Consider the following 20,871-nt stretch of genomic DNA (forward strand, 5'->3'; position numbering starts at 1 on the left):
AATCCCTATCAGCACCTGCTGATTAGTTTTCATAAAAGCGAATTCTCATAAGATGGGCTTTTGAAAGGACCGATTTTCTGCTTGAGTATATGAAACATTCAGAAATTAATGAGAAAGCAACACCTTTCGGGCTTGTACTCATCACAGTCTTATTTATGAATAAATTCCCACAGGTCAACCCAAAAAAACAATTCAGGGTCAAGATCTCATCCAGTCACCTAGATGGAAAACAGATGTCTCTAAAATGTCTCCTAGATTGAAGCCTTTTCATGCACACCAGCAGCAAGGGCCTGGCCCTCATTCCTGCGTTGGCTGGGCACGTCGTGAATGTGAGCAGAACGTTTTGCTCGGTCCTTTAATTACCTGCATCATTGGGAAGGATCCCGTGGGTGTGTACCTATCATCAGAAGCGGACCACAGCTCAGCTGCATCAGAGGGCTCGTCACGGCTCTTCAGTGTTAATGTTGACAGTTTGGTCTTTCTGTTTCACACAAGATTAGATGTTGCATGATATCCATTTCTTCAAGGCTTGGACAGTGAATCCAATTGGACTCAATCCGTATCTAAGGACCGTCTCCCTCAAAAAGACAGACTCCATTTGCCCAAACATATGAGGTGATTATCTACCATTACTGGGAAATGCTTTGTTGATATGAAAGCCCCAGAAAGCTGATTTTCTGAAATACAGTGTTTACTCACTGCTAAGTGGCTGAACAGGAGCCGCCGTGAGGATGCCTGCCCTGCAGACGCCCTGCAGAGCAGAGCTGTCACTCAGCCCTCAGGACCCCGTCCCCCTGGCCACTTGGACCACTGACTGTTGAATCCTTAGGGCTACCTTTAAAATTAAACGACACTTCAAATTCCTGTGCTGGCCCTCCTGAGGTGTCAGGAAAGAGAAAGAGAAAATAAGCAGAAAAGCGGCCTTCGCTCAAAAGCTATTCATTGAAATGAAAGTACAGAGCGCTTCCTCTGTGAGGAGGCACGTGGCAAATAAGAAACAGGGGACCTCAGAGCGGGTGGCGTCTAAGTCATGTGCAGCTTCCCATCAGGAGGCCATGCGAGGTAGAGCCGGGCCCTTTGGAAGATCTGAGTCTCAGCAGACAGACAGAGCACTCTCCGGACTGCACAGACCAGGGGTGACACGGACTCCGTGGGGCTCCCTCCTCTGGCTCAGCTTCCCTGGGTATTTCACCTGGGCCTTCATTCCAAATAGGCCAAAGGAATGAGCAGGAAACTCAGCAGGTCCTGTCAGAAAACACCGGGAGGCCAAGGCAGCCTGTGGGGTGAAGAGGAGGTACGTTCCCAAGTTCCTCGCGACCACTTCCAGGTAATAGGGCACTTCACAGGTTCACTGATGTTCCAGGGAGGGCCCCTGCTATCCAGATGGACCTCCAGGGAGGGCCTCTATGATCCAGATGGACCTCCAGGAAGGGCCCTATGATCCAGATGGACCTCCAGGAAGGGCCCCTATGATCCAGATGGACCTCCAGGAAGGGCCCCTATGATCCAGATGGACCTCCAGGAAGGGCCCCTGTGATCCAGATGGACCTCCAGGGAGGGCCTCTATGATCCAGATGGACCTCCAGGAAGGGCCCTATGATCCAGATGGACCTCCAGGAAGGGCCCCTGTGATCCAGATGGACCTCCACGGAGGGCCCCTGTGATCCAGATGGACCTCCAGGGAGGGCCCCTGTGATCCAGATGGACCTCCAGGGAGGGCCCCTGTGATCCAGATGGACCTCCAGGGAGGGCCCCTGTGATCCAGATGGACCTCCAGGAAGGACCTCTATGATCCAGATGGACCTCCAGGAAGGGCCCCTATGATCCAGATGGACCTCCAGGAAGGGCCCCTATGATCCAGATGGACCTCCAGGGAGGGCCCCTATGATCCAGATGGACCTCCAGGGAGGGCCCCTATGATCCAGATGGACCTCCAGGAAGGGCCCCTATGATCCAGATGGACCTCCACGGAGGGCCCCTATGATCCAGATGGACCTCCAGGGAGGGCCCCTATGATCCAGATGGACCTCCAGGGAGGGCCCCTATGATCCAGATGGACCTCCAGGGAGGGCCCCTATGATCCAGATGGACCTCCAGGAAGGACCTCTATGATCCAGATGGACCTCCAGGAAGGGCCTCTATGATCCAGATGGACCTCCAGGAAGGGCCCCTGTGATCCAGATGGACCTCCAGGAAGGGCCCCTATGATCCAGATGGACCTCCAGGAAGGGCCCCTGTGATCCAGATGGACCTCCACAGAGGGCCCCTATGATCCAGATGGACCTCCACGGAGGGCCCCTGTGATCCAGATGGACCTCCAGGGAGGGCCCCTGTGATCCAGATGGACCTCCAGGGAGGGCCCCTGTGATCCATATGGACCTCCAGGAAGGGCCTCTATGATCCAGATGGACCTCCAGGAAGTGCCCCTATGATCCAGATGGACCTCCAGGAAGGACCTCTATGATCCAGATGGACCTCCAGGAAGGGCCCCTATGATCCAGATGGACCTCCAGGGAGGGCCCCTATGATCCAGATGGACCTCCAGGAAGGGCCCCTATGATCCAGATGGACCTCCAGGGAGGGCCCCTATGATCCAGATGGACCTCCAGGGAGGGCCCCTGTGATCCAGATGGACCTCCAGGGAGGGCCCCTGCTATCCAGATGGACCTCCAGGGAGGGCCCCTATGATCCAGATGGACCTCCAGGAAGGGCCCCTGTGATCCAGATGGACCTCCAGGAAGGGCCCCTGTGATCCAGATGGACCTCCAGGGAGGGCCCCTGTGATCCAGATGGACCTCCAGGAAGGGCCCCTGTGATCCAGATGGACCTCCAGGAAGGGCCCCTGTGATCCAGATGGACCTCCAGGAAGGGCCCCTGTGATCCAGATGGACCTCCAGGAAGGGCCTCTATGATCCAGATGGACCTCCAGGAAGGGCCCCTATGATCCAGATGGACCTCCAGGAAGGACCTCTATGATCCAGATAGACCTCCAGGAAGGGCCCCTGCTGATCCAGATGGACCTCCAGGAAGGGCCCCTATGATCCAGATGGACCTCCAGGAAGGGCCTCTATGATCCAGATGGACCTCCAGGAAGGGCCCCTATGATCCAGATGGACCTCCAGGAAGGGCCCCTATGATCCAGATGGACCTCCAGGAAGGGCCCCTATGATCCAGATGGACCTCCAGGAGGGTGTGTCCTCTTCCCAGAAGATGCACGCAGTAGGCTTAAAGGAACGAGGGTTCTGAAGGTGGCCTTCAGCTTCTGGGGCAGCGCCTGCTGTGCATATGGCGGAGCAGCTCTGGCTCCTGAGGTCTGGTGGGCAGGGCCCTTCCCCGCCGGCCCTGGGTGCAGTGAGCCAGGTGCTGCCCTCCCTCGCCGTGGAGCATGTGGTCCTGCAAGCTTTCTTTGCACTGTAGGTGGCTCCCCAAGCCTGAGAGCAGAGGGAGGTGGTAGTGGCACGATGGCAAGCCTGGTGTGAGTGACAGTGACTTGGTGGTGGCCCCCAGCGTTGGCCTTCAGATCTGGCTGCGCTGTGGGCTTCTCCTCTGGGTGGCCTCAGGTTCCCTGCTTCTGGTTCTGATAGCCTGCCCTCCGTGGCGACTTCCAACCCCCTGACAACACCCAGCGTGTTGCCTCTCTCCTCAGATGTCTTTACGCAGGGGAGGGGGTGGGTCTGCAGCCTCTGGTCACCGTGGAGACACCTGGTGGGGATGAACACGCAGGCAGTGCTGCCTGAGCCAGGTGAGTCCTCACAGCGCGAGGGGACAGTGCTCCAGCTAGAGGTCCTCCTGTGCAGGCTGCTGCTGTCCAGGGCTACAGCCCAGGGGTCACACTTTTCTTCTTGGGGTAGATGGGGACTGTGAATTATCACCGCCTTTCTTCTTCTGTTCAGGAATGTGGTAGGAAGAAGCCCTGACTTTGTGATCTCTCCCACTGGGGTGCAGGGAAGCCCCTTTCCATTCCTCGATTCCCGTGGAGGCTTAGAAGTGTCTCCAAGCACAAAGCAGATGTTTTACAAACTCAGTGGCCAAGACCCTTGGCTCATGGAGCTCATCTTCTAGGGTGATGTATTGCAATATAGTAAACATGCAAAATGACTGTTTTCACAACACAGTTTCTAAAATCACTGGGTTGAATAATTGTGATCAGTACCAGGAGAATTAAGCAAAGTCTTGTGATGAGAGATAACCATGACCTCCTCTGAGGACCAGCTTCCAAAGAGTTGGAAGACAGGTGAGAAGCGGCTTGCTGAGGGCCTGGGAAAGGGCTACAAGAGCAGGCAGCATGTGCAAAGGCCCTGGGAGAGCGTGGCTGCCATGTGTTCCCAGGGCTGCAAGCCTGGGGCATAGTGGGTGAGGAAGGTAGGGTGAGAACACTGTCTTGAAGTGGGGAGGATCAGAAAGGGGAGAAATGGGGTGGGAATGGAAGAGCCCCTGTAGTGCTGTTAACCTGAGGGTCTCCACCCCAGTACTGCCCCTGTCGTCACCCTGAAAGTGGTCTCCACCAAGAGGACATTATAGAACTCCTGATCCCACTGCCAAGGGCAGCTCAGCCTATGGTAAGTCATCAACCTAGCCATAATGAGAGGACCAAATTGAAGAACTAATAAAAATATAAAAAGATATTCAACCATGACCATCATTAGAGAAAGCGAACTCCAAACAGATTAGCAAGGGTTTCAGACGGGATCTGGTCCAGTCCTGGTAGAAACGTGAGACTCTGGTTCTGAATAGCTTTGCAGATCAAGCATGTTGATACTTCAATGAGTATTTTGATAATAGTTTTCAAATTTTAAACGGCATAATTCTTTGACTCATCGAATTTGCTGTCGAGATTTTCATTTGTGGAAAAACCTCCTGCATGGCCCCAGTCGATGCAGTGTCCCTCCTGCAGAGAAGGAGGCCACCTGTGGACAAATCGCCACCAACGAGAGCAAGGACAAGAGAACCCACAGAGAAAGACGCAGAGTCTTGATCCCACCAGGCCTGCAGCCTGCCTCACATCTGGATTCCTGGTTAGGACAGGCTTTTCTTTTAGTTTGTTTTAATTTGATTCAGGTTTATTGATACATGGAACATCATTTAAGACCTTTTTGTGCCTTGAGTTTTAGCAAGAATTTGAATTCAAAATATCTTACTTGCCTTAGAATCAGGCCAAGTGCAGCAATAAGTTTTATATTATAGAACCAATAATCAAGCCAGGCATGGTGGTGTGGACCTCTGACCCCAGTGACTTGGAAGCCTGAGGTAGGAGGACCCCAAGTGTAAGACCAGCCTGGGCAACTTAGCCAGACCCTGTCTCAAAATGAGAAATAAAATGATCAGGGATACAGCTCATTGGTAGGGTGCTTGCCTGGCATGTTCAAGGTCCCGAGTTCAAGAAAACAAAAGCAAGAAAACCCAGTGGTCACCTGCGTTGTATTAGAGGAACTACAGTATATCCCATGGATACACTGGAAAGGGATTGGGGTGGGGTAAATTTGTAGCTGGAAGAAAACTGATAGAAATTCTCTTAAAAACTGAATATTTTGTGAAACACATCACAATTACATTTTGTTTAAATATCATAAATATCTCACCAAAGTAAGAGGAAATGATAGATGGTGAAAATACACATTGTCCTTGAGAATCCTAGCCTTGTTAGTATGTTTCCGTCCTATTAACTCGTACTTTCACACCCTTTATGCTCACACTCCCGAAATTTTGATTATATTCTGTCCACGACAGCCCCTCCAATCTATGGGTTTTCTAGGCTACCTGTTGAGAATCGTAATTAATATTCCTTTGTTCTGACAGTATTTGAGTGAGTATCGGTACCAGGAAATTATCTGTACGTCTTTTCACCCTCAGTGTGCCCACACATACATGCTGGGTGCCGTTTCTTACCAAGTGGGGCTGATTCATTGAATCCACAGATCCAAGGGCACCCTGCATGTCCTGCGTGGCTGAACACCTTCCCTCCAGGCAGTGCTGAATGGACAGCTCCAACTTCTGAATTAAAGATCAGATCCAGCTGATCAGCTCAGGTATGTGAACATCAGGAAACACGAGGTGTCTGTCCCTGGGAACAGAGGCAAGCAATTCGAATCTGCTGCATGGACTTTATGTCTTACGGACCTACTATGTGGATTCATGCCTTGGGAACCTCCCGTGCGGGTTTTGTCTTGGGAACCTCCTGTGCGGGTTTTCGTACAAGCCTCGGTTCTGCAGTGGAACTCTGCAGACACCCTGTTCTTCTGGGGTGCTGTGGGAGTGTTTAATAGGGATTTCCACGGCAGTTCTAGGCCTTCTGTGGGTACAGGTCAATCTTTGTCATGGAAATGAAACCAGAGGCCTGGGCAGGCCACCTGGGGATTTCTTCTGCAGGTTGAAACTTGCTGGGGGCTGGGAGGCACATGAGTTTGTGACCAAGGAGCCTTGGGGACACCCACTGGATGATCTGAAGGACTGGGAGGGGAGACCACAGCTGGCTGCCTGCAGGTCTGCGTGGGGGTGTGACTCTGTGCTTCTGGAGCTGGCGGCCCCTGGAGTGGATGGAGGGATGGTTCACCCACCCACTGGTGCCTCTGGAACCAGAGTTGTTGGTTTGGGGATCTCGGCTCTTCTTGATTTTTATTGCTCTCTCAGGAAAACACTGGATGAGGGTTTAAAGAAACTGTTTGAAATCTTTGTGCTGTTTCTTTCCCATTGAATTTTAGATCAATAATAGAGTTTTCTTTGCAGTGATTAAAAAACCCTGTCTGACAGTTCAAACACCTGAACGCAACTGGTGTAGAAATTTTCAGGCAAGACAAGGTTTTGACGATTTCTTCTTGGGTGTCAGGGGAGCCCTTGGGTGACAAGGGAAGCATCGCCAGGTTCCCCTGCTTCCCTGGCCATGGTCAGATGCTTCTCCTCGGGGCTGCTCAAGTTGCTGTTTCTGGTCCCTCACTTGCTTAGCTGCACAAAACAATCTGGCCGCATGCAGGAGGTACCCAGGGCCGCCACCCAGGGCTCCCGTTCTAGGCTTCTTTGCGAACTTGCTCTCCTCTTCCTTGCTGTGGAGGCCTCTGTCTTCCCAGTCCGTGTCTCAGGGTGACAAGATGGCTGTTCCGTGTGTGGCCACATCATCTTGTGTCCAGCAGGGAGCTGGCGGAAGTTCCCAGCGTCCAGAAGGTCATGCAGGTTGGAGAGTTTCCTGGGAACCCCACAATGATGTCTTGTACCCTCAGCACCCTTGTGACCGGCACCTGGAACTGCGGAGCAGCCTGGGGATGTCTGGCCTGCACAGCCCTGTCGGGAAGGCCCATGGAGCCTGGTATTGGACACGTAGAGGGGCGTGTCCGCCACGCTGTCAGGACTTCAGGTTGCCCCAGGACTTTGATCTGGAGTCAGCTGCAGGCGGACACTCCCACAGTCCCCCACAGCCGCCCCCTCGGCCCCTTCCCCTTGCAGAGTTTTGCGGCTGTTCAGCAGGAGGGGCCTCCCCAGCCCTCGTCCCTGTAGGGTGGCACTGAGCCCTCCTCTCAGAGGTGGAGGGGCTGACCCAAGCCACCTGTGCTCACACTCCAGGACTTCAGGGAGCACACGACCTGTGTCCTGTGGTGCTTCCTGCAGCTCCTGAGTGCTTCCTGCCTGGGTGCTGGTAAGCTTGGTCTTCAGTGTAGCAACCTGACCCCACCCAGCTCTGTGGGTCTTGGTGTCTCCCTCCCAGGGTGGGTGTGGGGTTGAGCGAGATCCTATAAGGTGCTTGGCGCATCCCAGGCCCCGGGGAGCGGGAGCCGCTGCTGTTCCTGTGCAGGGTCCTTCACTGCTCCAGAGACCTAGGGCAGGGATCCAGGGCATCGGCAGGGTCACGCCTGGGATCCTGCCCCTCAGGGCCCTCCTGCTCCAAGTCCTCCCGGTGCCACACAGCACCCGTGACCTGCGTCTCCCCTCCCGAGGTTTCATCGGCCGTGGCCAACACGTCTGAAACACTGGAAGGAACGTCCATCTGTAGGCAGCTCAGAAGTTCTACAGTAAGCTCTGTTCTAAGGTGACGGTGCGTCACCCCTCCGTCCAGCGCACCCACGCAGTGCACACCACCCTCACATCAGTCACACTGTCACCACTACACCTCCTGGGCCTCCACCACCAGGGCCGCATGCTCGTTTTCATGTAGCTCTTCATGAATAATGGCCCAAAGGCAAGGATACCCATGCTGGCAGTGGGAGCAGGCCAGCCCTTCCTTAGGGGGAAGGTGACGTTCTCCACGGGGGCAAACGGCTTCAGCGGGAACTGTCCTCCACAGGCGGGGAAGGTACAAGGAGCATGTGCAGCTTTCCTGTCACACCTCAGGCTGCAAAAGTGACAGCCACGGGGACACAGCGTGGTGAGGAGCAAGGCCTGGACTCGTCTGCACGAGCAGGAGGCACAGCAGGTGGGGCTCAGTACTGCATGGGCCAGGCTCGCGTGTGTCCCTGGGGCAAGGTGGCCGTGACCTGATGGCGTGTTCAGGATTCCATATTCCTGTCCCACAGAACCCCGTCCCCACCAAGCCTAAGCTCCAGCCTGCAGCTGACTGCTCCCAGCTGGGCCTGGACACAGCCTTGTACTGGGGCAGGAGCCGCTCACAGGGGCCCCGGTCTCAGTTGCAGCTGGGCACTAACCATGGAGACCTGTGCATGCTCCTCGCTGCCTGGGGATACTGGACGTGTCCTTGCCCTTGTCCTTGCCCTGGCCAGGGAGGACTCCGCATCACACCCCTGCCATGTTCTCTGTGCAGTCACGGGCCCCCGTGACAAGGACAACGAGGAGAGGCAGACCTGTTGCCCTTTCTCACTGCAGCGGACACTGCGTAGCTGTGACACCAAGCTCATGCCCTTGGCCCCACCTGGTCTCCAGAGTCTCGTGAACTCCGATCCTCCTGGTCTTCACTCCTGCCAGGCCCTGTCCCTGTGCTCAGCAGACCCTGCCAGCCTAAGGAGTCCAGGAACGTCTGGGTCTGACTCTGTGGCTGCACCCAGTCTCCCAGCATCTGGGTGACAGGACAGGAGGAGAGCTGGGCAGGCCAGTCCATGGTGGGGAGATGCTGGCCACAGATTACCTGGGATGTCGGCATTCTGGCCACGGAGAAGTCCAGGGACAGGCACCTAATGAAACTGGAAGGGTAATAATAAAAAGAGGGTTGCAAGGCAATTAAAGTCCAGGGCTGTCGAGGCTCAGGAAGGATGAGGAAGGATAATGCAAACAGCAGCCCCCACCCGGACCACCCAGGGCTCAGGAGGGTGGCCTGTGGCAACGCTGCCCTGGCCTGGCAGGGCCCTCATCTCCTGACCCTCTGCCCTCCAGAGAAGACACCACACTGGGCCCGCTGGGGACACAGGCACCGTCTTCCTCACCAGCACCCGCCATCATTAACACATTCATGTCCTCACTTGTCCCGTCCAAACACTGAACGCTGATTTAAAGTTGAGTAAGACAGCTATTTTAAACCACTCAGTCACTGGCTTCTAACCATCTTTTATAAAGAGTTGGAGTAATTATTGAAGCAACAGATTATCTGCCTGAAGATGAACTGCTGGGCTTGTGGACGGCCTGCTGTCCCCGTGGATCAGAAGCCAGAGCCGCGGGTGGGTCTCAGCTCTGCTCTGCCTCTGCAGCCCCCACCTGCTCCAGGTCCCCAGACCGCAGAGGGCTCCCCTGGAGAGTCCCGGCAGCCACCCAGAAACACAGGTGCTCACGGCTGGGGCTTCTGTGTCCAGAACCATGGCCCAGCAGACATCTGAGCACGCCCCGTCACTCTGCGCCAGGCAGCCCTGGGAGGCACACTTCCCAGCAAGCCCCTGGCCCAGGTCTCTGCCCTGCGAGGCGCTCCTCGGGTCCTGGGGTCAAAGCCCCACTGCTCGGCTGTCCTGAAGCAGCGCTCCCAGGACCAGTCCCGCTGCCACGCTGTTGGGAAGCGAGATTCTCTCCTGCTGTGATGAGAATATGATTTTCCTTCCGTGTGCACGAATGCGACTGGCACTTTAAAGATTCACACACACAGAATCCTTACAGAGAACTTGGGCCATTCTGTAACAAGCCGACAGCACGCCATGCCACTGGGGAGTCTCTCCACACCCCCAGCCGCAGGTTCTGGGTCTCTCTCCTTGCAGTCTGTGGTTGTTTTGCACTTTATACTTCAAAATGCAGAGTAGACGTCCACACCCACCAGCCACAGCTGCCTAACTCAACCATTTCCCAGGAAAAGCCCTTCTGAGGTGTGGGCGAGCACGAGGCTGCGTCCGGCTCTGCGGCGGGTCTCTGCCCCTTCCTTCCCCTGGAGGCCCGGGCAGCAGAGGGCTCAGAGGGTGGCTCACGCGTGGGGCTGGGGTGACGATAGGGCAGTGTCTGTGCGCGGCCTCGGGTCCTCTTCTGCCTCTGCCTCCCTACTGATGGGCAGGACCTGAGCTGCCAGGAGCAGCCACCTCCTGCTGTCCCTGCGTCTTCCTGTCCTGTCTGGAGTTGTGAGGCCGGGCTCGGCCCGTGAGCCTGCCCAGGGCTGTACCATCTTCGCTGCAAAGCGTTTGAACAGGTGAGCGGGGTATGAGAAGGGGAACTGGCCTTTCATTCACTGACTTTAATCCAGGCTGGTGGTCCGGATGGGGGCTCAGAGCCGTCACGAACAGTGCTGGCTGCCCATGGCACCTGAGCACTCAGTGTCCATCCTGGAGGACCCAAGGGCTTTCTGAGCAGCCACAGGTCCCCTGGTGTATGGCCTTCTCTGGGCCTGGCAGCCGGCTCAGCTGGCACCCTGATGGACAAGGCTGCAGGTGACACCCAACCCACTGGCTTTCTGACAGTGACTGGGCCTACGGGCCTCCCTCCCCTGGGTGGGCAGATCTCTGAAGCACAGATTGGATTTAGCACATCAAGCTGTTCGCTGTTAACCTCCGCAGGTGTCTGTGTGTGCTTATGCGTATGCGTATTTACTTCTGTTTGTGTGAATAAATCTGTATTCATGTGTGTGCAGGAACATGATATTCACACAGACATTTACCATCCATGTTATATTGTTTTTAACTTTCTGATTTTGGGGGATTTTTTTTTTGGTAGAACACTATTTCAGTTTGTTCAATAAATTCCAATATTTATAAAACTCAAGAGCTAATGTTCTGCAGGGTGTGTAAGAGCAGCAACATCTTTTCATGGGTCATCTGACTGCTCCAAGGCCAGGCTGCACATGCTCACAGCTGGAGTTGACCCCCGCGCGCTGCCCACACCCACAGACACCGTGCCCATCCCCTGGGGCTCAGAGCAAGCCTCAAGTGCTCGAGGACCGTCCTGCCCCCAGCCGAGGACCGTCCTGCCCCCAGCCGAGGCCCAGGGTAATCGCGGTTGGGCGGAGGGGCTGGAGTGCTGCTCAGTGTTAGAATGTGTGCTTAGCAGCTCAAGCCACGGGCAGATCTCAGCACCCAAAACAAACACACAACCAAAGTTTGAGTCTGTTCCTTCCATGGGCAGCAGCCAGAAGGCGAGGAAGGATGGCACTCAACTCCTTACACCTGCAGGAGAAGGATCTCTCTTTGCTTTAGGATTTTTGTGAGATTGGAAGCAAAATCGTCTTGAGATCTCTGCTCCTCTTACCTGTGCAAATACCTGAAGTTGTCAAATTTACTCATGTGCCAGGGGCGGGGAACATGGTGGGAGTGGTGCACAGCCGTCCCTGTCTCCACAGGAGCAGAGGGGGCTCTGGCTGGGGTCCTCAGGGAGTGGGACGTCAGTGTCAGGTGCTGGCCCTGTTTTCTTACCCAGATTCCAGGTCACGGAGGCATCTTTCCGTTGGAGAACTGAAGGTCCGGACACATTAGCCTATTTTAGGGAAGCATTTTTATTTAACACGTATGCTTAGCCTGGAAATAACTAGAGAAAATGAGGAGTTTCTTAAGGGCTGCACTTTTGAGGACCAGGCACCTTGCCATGAATCTGTTCTGTGGGAGCACAGGGTCCTGCTGAAGGGACCCTGGGCCTTGCAGACAAGAAGTCCCCCTGCTGCCTATGCAGAGGGGCCGATGCCAAGGGAAGGGCTGCTGGCTGAGGTCAAGTGACAGCCGCTGTGGCCTCGGTGTGACAGAAAGCAGGCTGGGCTTCCGATGCCCAGGGACGGGGGCTTTTGTGTCTGCCTGAGCCAGGAATCTGATCTATTTGAGAATTCTTGTTCCTTAAGAATAATGCCCCAAAGGTGTTAAACGAGAAAAAATATGCATGATCTGACGTTAAGATTTATGGGTTTCAATGTAAAACAATCCAGGGGAAGGTTTAAAAAATCAATTTGTTTTCTAAGCAGCAGAATGTGGCGTGTTGGAGGCGTTTCAGAATTTCAAACACTAGGGAGCTTGCTGAATGGAGAGGCCATTCATGTGAAATAGAGGATCAGAGATGAGAACAGGTGGGGAAAGTTATATTTTGTGTTTTTTTTTAAATGAAGACTACGTTGGAAAATTGAGTTTTGCTTTACTCACACAGGAGCAGTAGGAAACCAGCCCGGCAGCCTTCGCTGTGCTAAAGAGCCCTAGATTTGTGCTATGGCAAGTCACTGGTGCACCTTGAACACAAGACACCGCGTGTGTTTGCAAACAACTGACAGACCCAGCTCTTCCTGAGCGAGGCCCGGAGGAGCCATCTCTGAGAACGCCCGCTGCTCCGAGCTCTGATTGAAGCCGCACATCCTCAGCACATTCAGAGCCCGCCCCCGCCTTCCGGCAGCTCTCAGGCCCTTCTGGGGCCCTTTCTGCCCTACCCTTCCTCCACCAGGAGCTGCACCTTCATCAGATGCCATCCTGCAGGAGAGCGACACAGCCCTCCAAGCACACTGCCGCGGGTCCCCTTGGAACAAGGTCACCAGCGTCACAGACATATCTCCCCACTTGCTTCATCCCAGATGCTCACAGCAGCACAGGAGGAAAGAATATTTAGGCTGTGTTTTGTTAAGACAGGCTTCTTCTGTCAGGCAGAAGAGCAGGCCAGGGCTCGTGTTGCTGCCAGACAATTGGCCACACAAGAAAAATGGCCTCGCAGTTCCTCTGACAGCTTTATTCTCGTGGCTCTGGCAGAAGAGTAGCAAAAGGATTGCAGAGGCGCTGCGTGGAACGTAACACCCAGGTTCAGGAAAGTGTCCCCTGGCTGCAGGATGAGCGAGAGGACGCAGGGGGGGAACGGGGCTCCAGTGACCTCAGTCACTCCCTGCCTCGTTTCTGTAGCCAGATCCTGCTCCCTGTCTGCGCTGGGTCTGGGGCTCTGTTTCCTGGAATAGGGAAAAGCCCCCGCGCTGCCCGAATGCTGGTGTGGAAGAAGCAGCTACCAATCACTCTGCGGCTGCTGCCTGCCCCTGGTCCTGGAGAAGACTCCGGCAGGTGTGATCTGATTTATGTCAGGCCCTGCCTGTGGCACATCTGTCTGGCCCATTCATTAGCCAGCAGAGCCCCTCCTCTGGGCCTCCTGATGGATGCCTGTAACTAACATGGAATGCCCTGTCCACTCGGGTCCTTCCAACAACAGGCAACCGTGAAAGACCCAAGATTTCTGTACTTTGAAGCAGAAAAAACATAGTCGGGGAAGGACTTTCTGGATGACAGACTGCTAGGTAGGCTCACCGCAGCTCATCCCTGTCAGCCAAACCCAGGGCCGGAAATCCTCCCGCGGGTGTTTGTGCATAGAAAACTCCGCAGTGAAGCACACGGGGCAGAGCAACACAGGCCGCCCCACCGCGGGATTCCTGGCACACACCGCGGGTCTCCTGGGGTCCTGCCTCAGGGCTGCGGGACTGGTGCTGGGTCCCTGCAGGTGCCCCATCCACAGACACCAGGGCCTGGAGATTGCATAGCACGACATGCACCCTCCCGCATCACCTGCACCCTCCGCGTGCTCCAAACATGTCTAGGTCACTCATGATGCCCGACACAATGTACGTGAGGCAGAAATAGTCATTAAACTGTATTTTTTTTAGGAAACAATTACAAGAAAAAAGTGTCTGCCAGCTTCAGTGCAGATGCAGTTGGTTTTACAAATACTTTCCATCTGTGGTGGGTTCGGTGCCAGACGTGATGGGCTGACGCCAAGTGCTGCCGGTACCTCCTTTCCCACAGGCCTACCTCATGGATGTGCGCATAGAACCGAGTTCCCGGACACTAAGACGCAGTCTCAGGCCAGGTCTGGAGGGCCGGAGCCACCGCGTTTCCCAGAGCATCAGGTGAGCTCCTTGATTCTCTAGAGGCCCGAGCACCCCGTGTCCCCACGCTGTGAATCAGTGCCCGAGCGTCTCTGCTCTTGCTTCTCACTGCTCTGCAAAGGCCCTGGGTCTTCCATCTCCGCCCTGGCCTAAGGTGCCGGTCCCTTCTGGAACAACCCTTCCCCTTACGTCTACCCGTTTGGGACTTCACCATTTGTACAGAATTGGACTGAACGCCCCGGTCCTGCTGAGTGTCAGTCTGTTCTGTGGGGACCTCTTCTGGGACCCAGTGTGCCCTCTGGGTCTCTGTTAGCTTGTTCAGCAGTGTGTGTCCTCTGCGCTTTTGAGGGTAGGCTCTGTGTCGGGTTTATCTTTGGGCCATCTGGAGGTGCAGCTGGGAAAGGTTCATATACAGGTCCGTGTCCTTGTGGGGATGGGTTTGTAGAAACTGGCGTCTTCAACTCATCAGTGGAGAGGGAGCCTGGGGAGAGTGGAGAGATGGACCCAGCACAGGGTGGGGAGAGGGAGCCCTGGCAGGCACAGGGGGCAGGGGGGCAGCAGGGGAGGCACAGGGGGGAGGGGGCAGCAGGGCAGGCACAGGGGGGAGGGGGGCAGCAGGGCAGGCACAGGGGGGAGAGGGAACCCGGACAGGGACATATGCAGAGGGAGCCTGGGCTGGGTGGAGAGAAGTGGCCAGGGCAGGGTTGGAGAGGGTTCCTGGCTGGGTGCAGTGAGCTCGGGCAGTTGGTCAGTGCTGGGCCACCCACACTCAGTACTGTTGGATGCTGATACTGTCAGGGTGAGTCTGTTGCACTGAGTGCAGGAACCACAGGGGATGTGCAGTGTTGGCTGTCTTTGTGTCTGTCCACCAGGATGCAGGATACTTTGTAGTTTGAAGCCATTAGATTGGGGACATTTCTTATGCAGCCATAACTAATTGAAGAGATGCGCTCACTGTCAGGTCGAAGGGCTTCAGGTCTGCTAATGCAGAGACCACGTGACCGAGGGAGGTCACTGGCTTTGGTGGTGTAGAGGGAGGCTGCCCTGAGAAACGGGTGTCGGGCCGTGGTCGTGGGGTTGGAAAGAAGCAATCCGATGGAGGAGGGGCAGGAGGGGCAGAGGCCTCTAGTAAGTAGGACTTCCAGGTGTCCCTTCAGGTAAACTGTGGGAAGGAACAACCTCGTTCCTCAAAATTAATAGGAGATATGTTTCATAATTCTCTACATCCAAACCTGGCCTAGTTACCAACCAGGGAAAATAGGGTTAAAAACCCCAGGCACTGAGGTTCAATGGCGGAGAATACGCAATCACCTAATGGGACTTAATCCTTTCCATAATGCTTCTTTGGAGGTGTTGAAATTACAGTCTCAGGTCCCGACCATGGTCAGTGCCCAGACACCTACTTTTGATGATGATGAAATTTGGGACAGTTTATCTGAAATGATCTCCTCCCTTAACCCTTTTAAAGTACTTTTCTGCAGGGAGCTGCATTACCAGCCTTAACCGTACTGTTAACTGTATCCCTGCTCTTATTTTGCACAATTCATCGAGCGGATGGAAATGACTAAACCCCCAGGAAAATATGGTTCCAAATTAATCATTCTTGCCATGCTCCAAAGGAACTCAGCCCTGAACTCACGGGAAGAACACCCCAATCTGACTGGGCCTTCGTTGATTAAGAACAACAAAGCCCTGAGCTGTATCGCATGCCAAAGTCATTTCCTGGCACTGACAATTCAGTCAGTCTCCACCTTTCACACTGGAATCATCCTCCTAACGCTAGTAAACTGATTAGTCCTCGTGATACACGCTGCGATTACTTCCTAGACTGACCGATCAATCAGTCTTCACAGATTGTTAGAATGCTTCTTCTTTTCCTGGTTTTCGTGTCACAGTGTTTTAATAAAGTGGTCAGAAACACCCCAGAGCGTCCCTCCTCCCACCGCTCACTGCCTGACCTTGAAGCAACGTGAAGAGAACTGACATGGCTCCCGATGGCTTCAGAACCCCCCCCCATCCCCCATGTTGACCCCCATGCCCATTTCCAGGACTCGCAAAGGAAGCCCCGTTCACAAGTCACCCCCTCCCAGCTTGAAGTAGCCAGAGACCTCGCGTCCAACTTTCCTTCTTCCTTTCAGAGTCTGGAATATTGGGTATGGAAAATGAAAAACTCCAAGTCAGCGAGGAGAAAGAAATAGGATGACCTTCTCCTAGAGGTACAGTGCTGGATAAAGGCTGAAATGCCTGCGGAGTTTGTGTCTGGCCTGGTCTCTCTGTTCTAACACCCATTTTACTGCGGTCTCACCTGAAACCCAGAGGGGTCTAGCTGGCTGGCTCCGCGTGGGAACTGTCTGTGTGAACTCAGCGGCCTTAGTATGCACACAGGTGGTGCTCACAGCTCTGCTCATGGCAGTGAACGTGTACGTACCTTCCCACACGTCTCCTTCCTCCATCGGGGAGGGGGCCCAGAAGCAGACACCCCAGTAGCAATGAGCTCACGGTGCCTGGATCCTGAAAGGGCCAGCGATCCCAGGAAAGGACTGATTTACAGTGGGAAAGGAAACATAGAAGACCAACCTGGAGCATGTCGTGGGGCCAGGAGGTAAGGAGTGCTCAAAACCCAAGCAAAACCAACTCCCACGGTGATGGTGTGGTGTCCGAGGAAGCTGAAGATCCACGGGAGCCGAAGTCTGGGCACAAAACAGCACTGCATCGTAACCCAAAGTGTAGCAGGAACACCCCTGTGTCCACGCTGGCAGATGAAACAGCTGATGGACAGATAAATGGGGGAGGACCCCCTGTGCAGAATGCTGAAAAGCGTTCTTTCCTTCAGGGTGAGCGTGGCCACTGAGCCCCTAGGTGTAGGCTGTGACTTCCTCCCAGATGGTGTTTACAGTGGGGACGGGAACATCACGGTCGTGTTGGAGAAGCCTGACAGATAGCAACTCGGCCAGCCAGGTGGTCCAGGCCAACATCCATGGAGATAAGCCACTCTGACGGCCTGTGCCATTGACAGGGTGATGGAATGGCCCCTTCAGGAAGCTGTAACTCCATGATCATCAGGAACACGAAGCTCGATACAGGGACGTCCTGCCCAAGCCCTCCCCAGCTTCCATATCAAGGTCATCCAAAGGGACATCCGAGAGCTGTTGCCACCTGGAGGAGCCTTGGAGGTGGACAGCTGTAGAATGTGGGATCCTGGACGGGGCACGGGCTCCAGAGGGACACCAAGGTAATCTGAGTAAGGTCCGGGATCTAGTGAGCAGTGGTCTGTCAACATTGACCCGTCAGCCATGAGCAGTGTGCCACCCAGGGTTTCCGCAGCTGCATGACTGTGATGAATGCTGCATGGACATCGGCCAGGGCAGATGGTGTGGAGCATGTACGAAGTCTGTCCTCTCAGCCCACCTTGCAAATCTAAAAGCATTCTCCATGACAAAGTGCATTTCAGAAATAGAGGTCAGCTCCAACACTTTTGGTCACCTCCCTGTTGCCATCTTCTGGCCATCTAGCAGGGCTGTGAGGTCTTCAGAGGCTTTTGTTTTACATAGACTTCCTGTGTTTATTAAATTCACTGCGAAGGCCTGAGGGTGTGTGATTTTAAACTTACATTTCTTTTATAAAATGGAAATGGATTTACTTAAGCAATGAGCATTTCTTCTGTAAAGTTAAAATGGATTTGCTTAAGCAAAAAGGAAGCCCGTTAATGTCCCTCGTGACTCCAAGGTGTCTAAAAGACCGCTGCTGATGTTTTCTTACTCTTTAGATATTCTTGCTTTTCTGCTGCGACTCTGGAATCACACGTTACCTGCTATTTGGAAGCCTGGTTTTACTAATGGTCTATTATAAACTTTTTCCCGTTCCATAAATAACCCTAAAGCACAAAGCGGGAAGTCCTGTTGGATGACGTCTAACTGCTCAGTTTGTGCAAGGACCCAGGAGAGGAGAGAAGGAGGCAGAGTGGGCTCGCTGTGGGCGACAGCTGGCATTCGAGAACTGCCATCCAGGTGGCTTACAGGAATTAACTGAGCAGGCCTAAATGATCCCACATCGCCCCTTACTCAGCCTGGTGAGGAACAGGTACATGAGTGGATCGGCCCTTTGAGAAAGGTACTGGAGGATCAGGCAGGTCACTTCCTCTGGGTCCTAGGGAGTGTCCATGTGCCCCAGACACCAGCCTTTCTGAACTAGTGGAGCCGGCTGTGGCTCTCTCCTATAGAGAAAATCTCAGGGTCACAGATTGCATTGAAATTCCAGCTCACAGGGGGTGGAGAGAGATCTAAGAGCCCTTCCTGGGCCAGTGTCCACCACAGGGGTGCTCATCGCTGGACGCACTCAGAGGGCTTCCCCCTCACTCTGCAAGGACAGCACGCACCTACTGCAGGCAAGGATGTCTGTGGGAGGAGCTGCTGGTGCGGGATTCTTAGGTCGGGGCTCAAATCCTTGCTCCACCATTTCCTCGCCATCGGCCACCAGCAAGCCAGGGAACCTGCCTTAGTTTCAGGTTTCTCCTCTGTGAAGTGGAAGAGGAAGAGATTTTGTCTGTAGGCATCCTGCCAGGGGCCAGCACTTCTCAGAAGGCCTAAGATTTTTTGCTCGGCTGGCCATGGGTCTAAGCAGCATCTGTCACATCAGGTGGATCTCAGGTCCCAGCTGGCACAGCAAACGATGCCCATCAGCCAGGAGGGGAGATCTTCCTGCAGCTCTCTCCCCCAGATCAGCCATGCGGTTCTCACCAGGAGGCAGCTGGCCCCCATCCCACAGCCCTGGCAGGAGGAGCCCTCGGTGCCCCCAGCAGGGCTCGCAGGACGCGGGTCTGGGAGCCCCCACCTCGGCGTGCCCCTGGGGTTTTTGTGCTCTCTTGCCTCTCCTCCCACGGGAGTGTGAGATCAAAGGTGACGGGCCTGTGGCTGCTCAAGTGCCGACGGGTGTGCTGCACACATGGAGAGGAGCTTCACTTGGGGCTGGAGAGCAGGGGCCAACCCCCTCCAGCGGTCGTCGCAGGAGTCCCTGGTCACAGGAGCCTCCATTTCCTTCTGGGCGAGAGCGTTGCCAAGCCTGCTTTTGGTTTAGTTGAAGAGCACTCAGCATTTTCGTGGTAGGACGTGTGAACTCTGTACACACTCACCTGAGGCCTCGCGACTAGCTGCAGCGTTATCTCCGTTCTAACAACCCTCTGCCATTTGACACACACACATACTGGAGAGCCCCAGGGTTCCGGTACCCGTGGGTACCTGGCCGTTCCCCACCCTCTTGCCTGTAGACCTGCTCCTGGATGGGGTGGTGTGGCCTGGACCAGCCTGGACCCTGTCCTGCACTTCACCACCCGCTCAGTGGCTGAGCAGGATCAGATCTCCAAGTCGGGCTCCTGATCCCTCCAATGTGCTCCTTTCCATGAACTTACTTTGAACTTGTTCTCTATTGGCTCAGGGCAAAGGTCTCGGAGGCCTCCTCGAATCCTCTCTTGGGCTGACCATCCACATCCACCCGAAAAGTCCCTTCTCTGATCCCTTCTGTCCCAGTATTGCCTGCTGCCCGTCCAAACCAGCTCTGCCTCTCCGTGGGCTGCTGCGAGGTCTCCCTGCTCTGACTCCCGTGGGCAGAGCGTCTGTCTCTGCACGGCAGCCAGAGGATGCTGTTGACTGTGGGCACAGGCTCCTCTCTGCCCTTATCAGGACCCACGCAGGTCACAGACCCTTGGGCCTTGTCCCTGTGACCTCACCTCCATGGCTCTCCCCACCTTCCCGCCAGGTTTCTCCACACCAAGCTGTGCCTGCCGCTGCCTCTGCCCGCACGCCCCCTGGCTCCTGCCCCCTCCCTGCTGTCCTCTCCAACAAGCTCAGGAGGCCTGGCTGGCCGTGCTTCCCAGGCTCTGACACCCAGGGCAACAGCTCCGCTGCCCCTCACCTGGCTCACCTTTCTCCTTGCACACGTCCTGGCCTAAAACGTCACACCTCACGGCTCCTCCTCTGCCACACCTGCAGGAGGCCAGGTGGCTCTCAGCTTTCTCTCAGGCATCCGACTTGGTAGGTATGCAGCACACATTTTGGAGTCCATGGAAGGGAGGGCAACCACAGAGGGGTCAGGAAGTGGCCCGGCTCCAGGTGGAAGCCGGCTGTATCAGCTGCTGTCTGGTTTGAGGTCTCCAAGACAGGAAGGATGGGGAAAGGTGGGGTCTGCCCTCTGGCGCTGAGCCACGGGTCTCTGAAAGTCCCAGAAGTGCTGTTCCTGTCAAAACGTGTTTGTACAACTCTGTGAGGGAGCCCAGCAGCTGAGCCTGCAAAATAAGCTGACACTGCAGTCCCCGGGGTTCTGTGGACAGCCCAGCTCTGTGGTCCCCAAGGCCGTCAGCTTCCAGGGCCTCTGCGTGCACGTCCGTGTGATCTGCCATAATTAGCCCGGTCTTTGTCATCGCATAACTGCTAAGCACGCAGTGGCTGTGGCCTGCTGCTGCTCCTCTTGGAAGCAGATGACACATCGTGAAATATTTATTTGAAAACAAGTGCAGGCTTCTTAATCATCACCACTGACTGCTCTCCCCCTGAGCCGGACAAGGAGGCTGTGCACTGCGGACCTGCCTGGAGGAGACGTCCCCTCTGCTCTCCCTCGTCCCCCTTCCTGCACTGGGCTGCCTCTGTGGCTCCTTTGAAGAGGCTCCGCACCCTGGGAAGCCTGCTTGCTTCAGCCATGGGCACTGCCCTTTG

The sequence above is a fragment of the Marmota monax genome, unplaced genomic scaffold, assembly GCF_021218885.2.
Source record: "Marmota monax isolate L192 unplaced genomic scaffold, Marmota_monax_Labrador192_F-V1.1 WCK01_AAM20220418_F8-fsc00028, whole genome shotgun sequence".
Lineage (NCBI taxonomy): Eukaryota > Metazoa > Chordata > Mammalia > Rodentia > Sciuridae > Marmota > Marmota monax.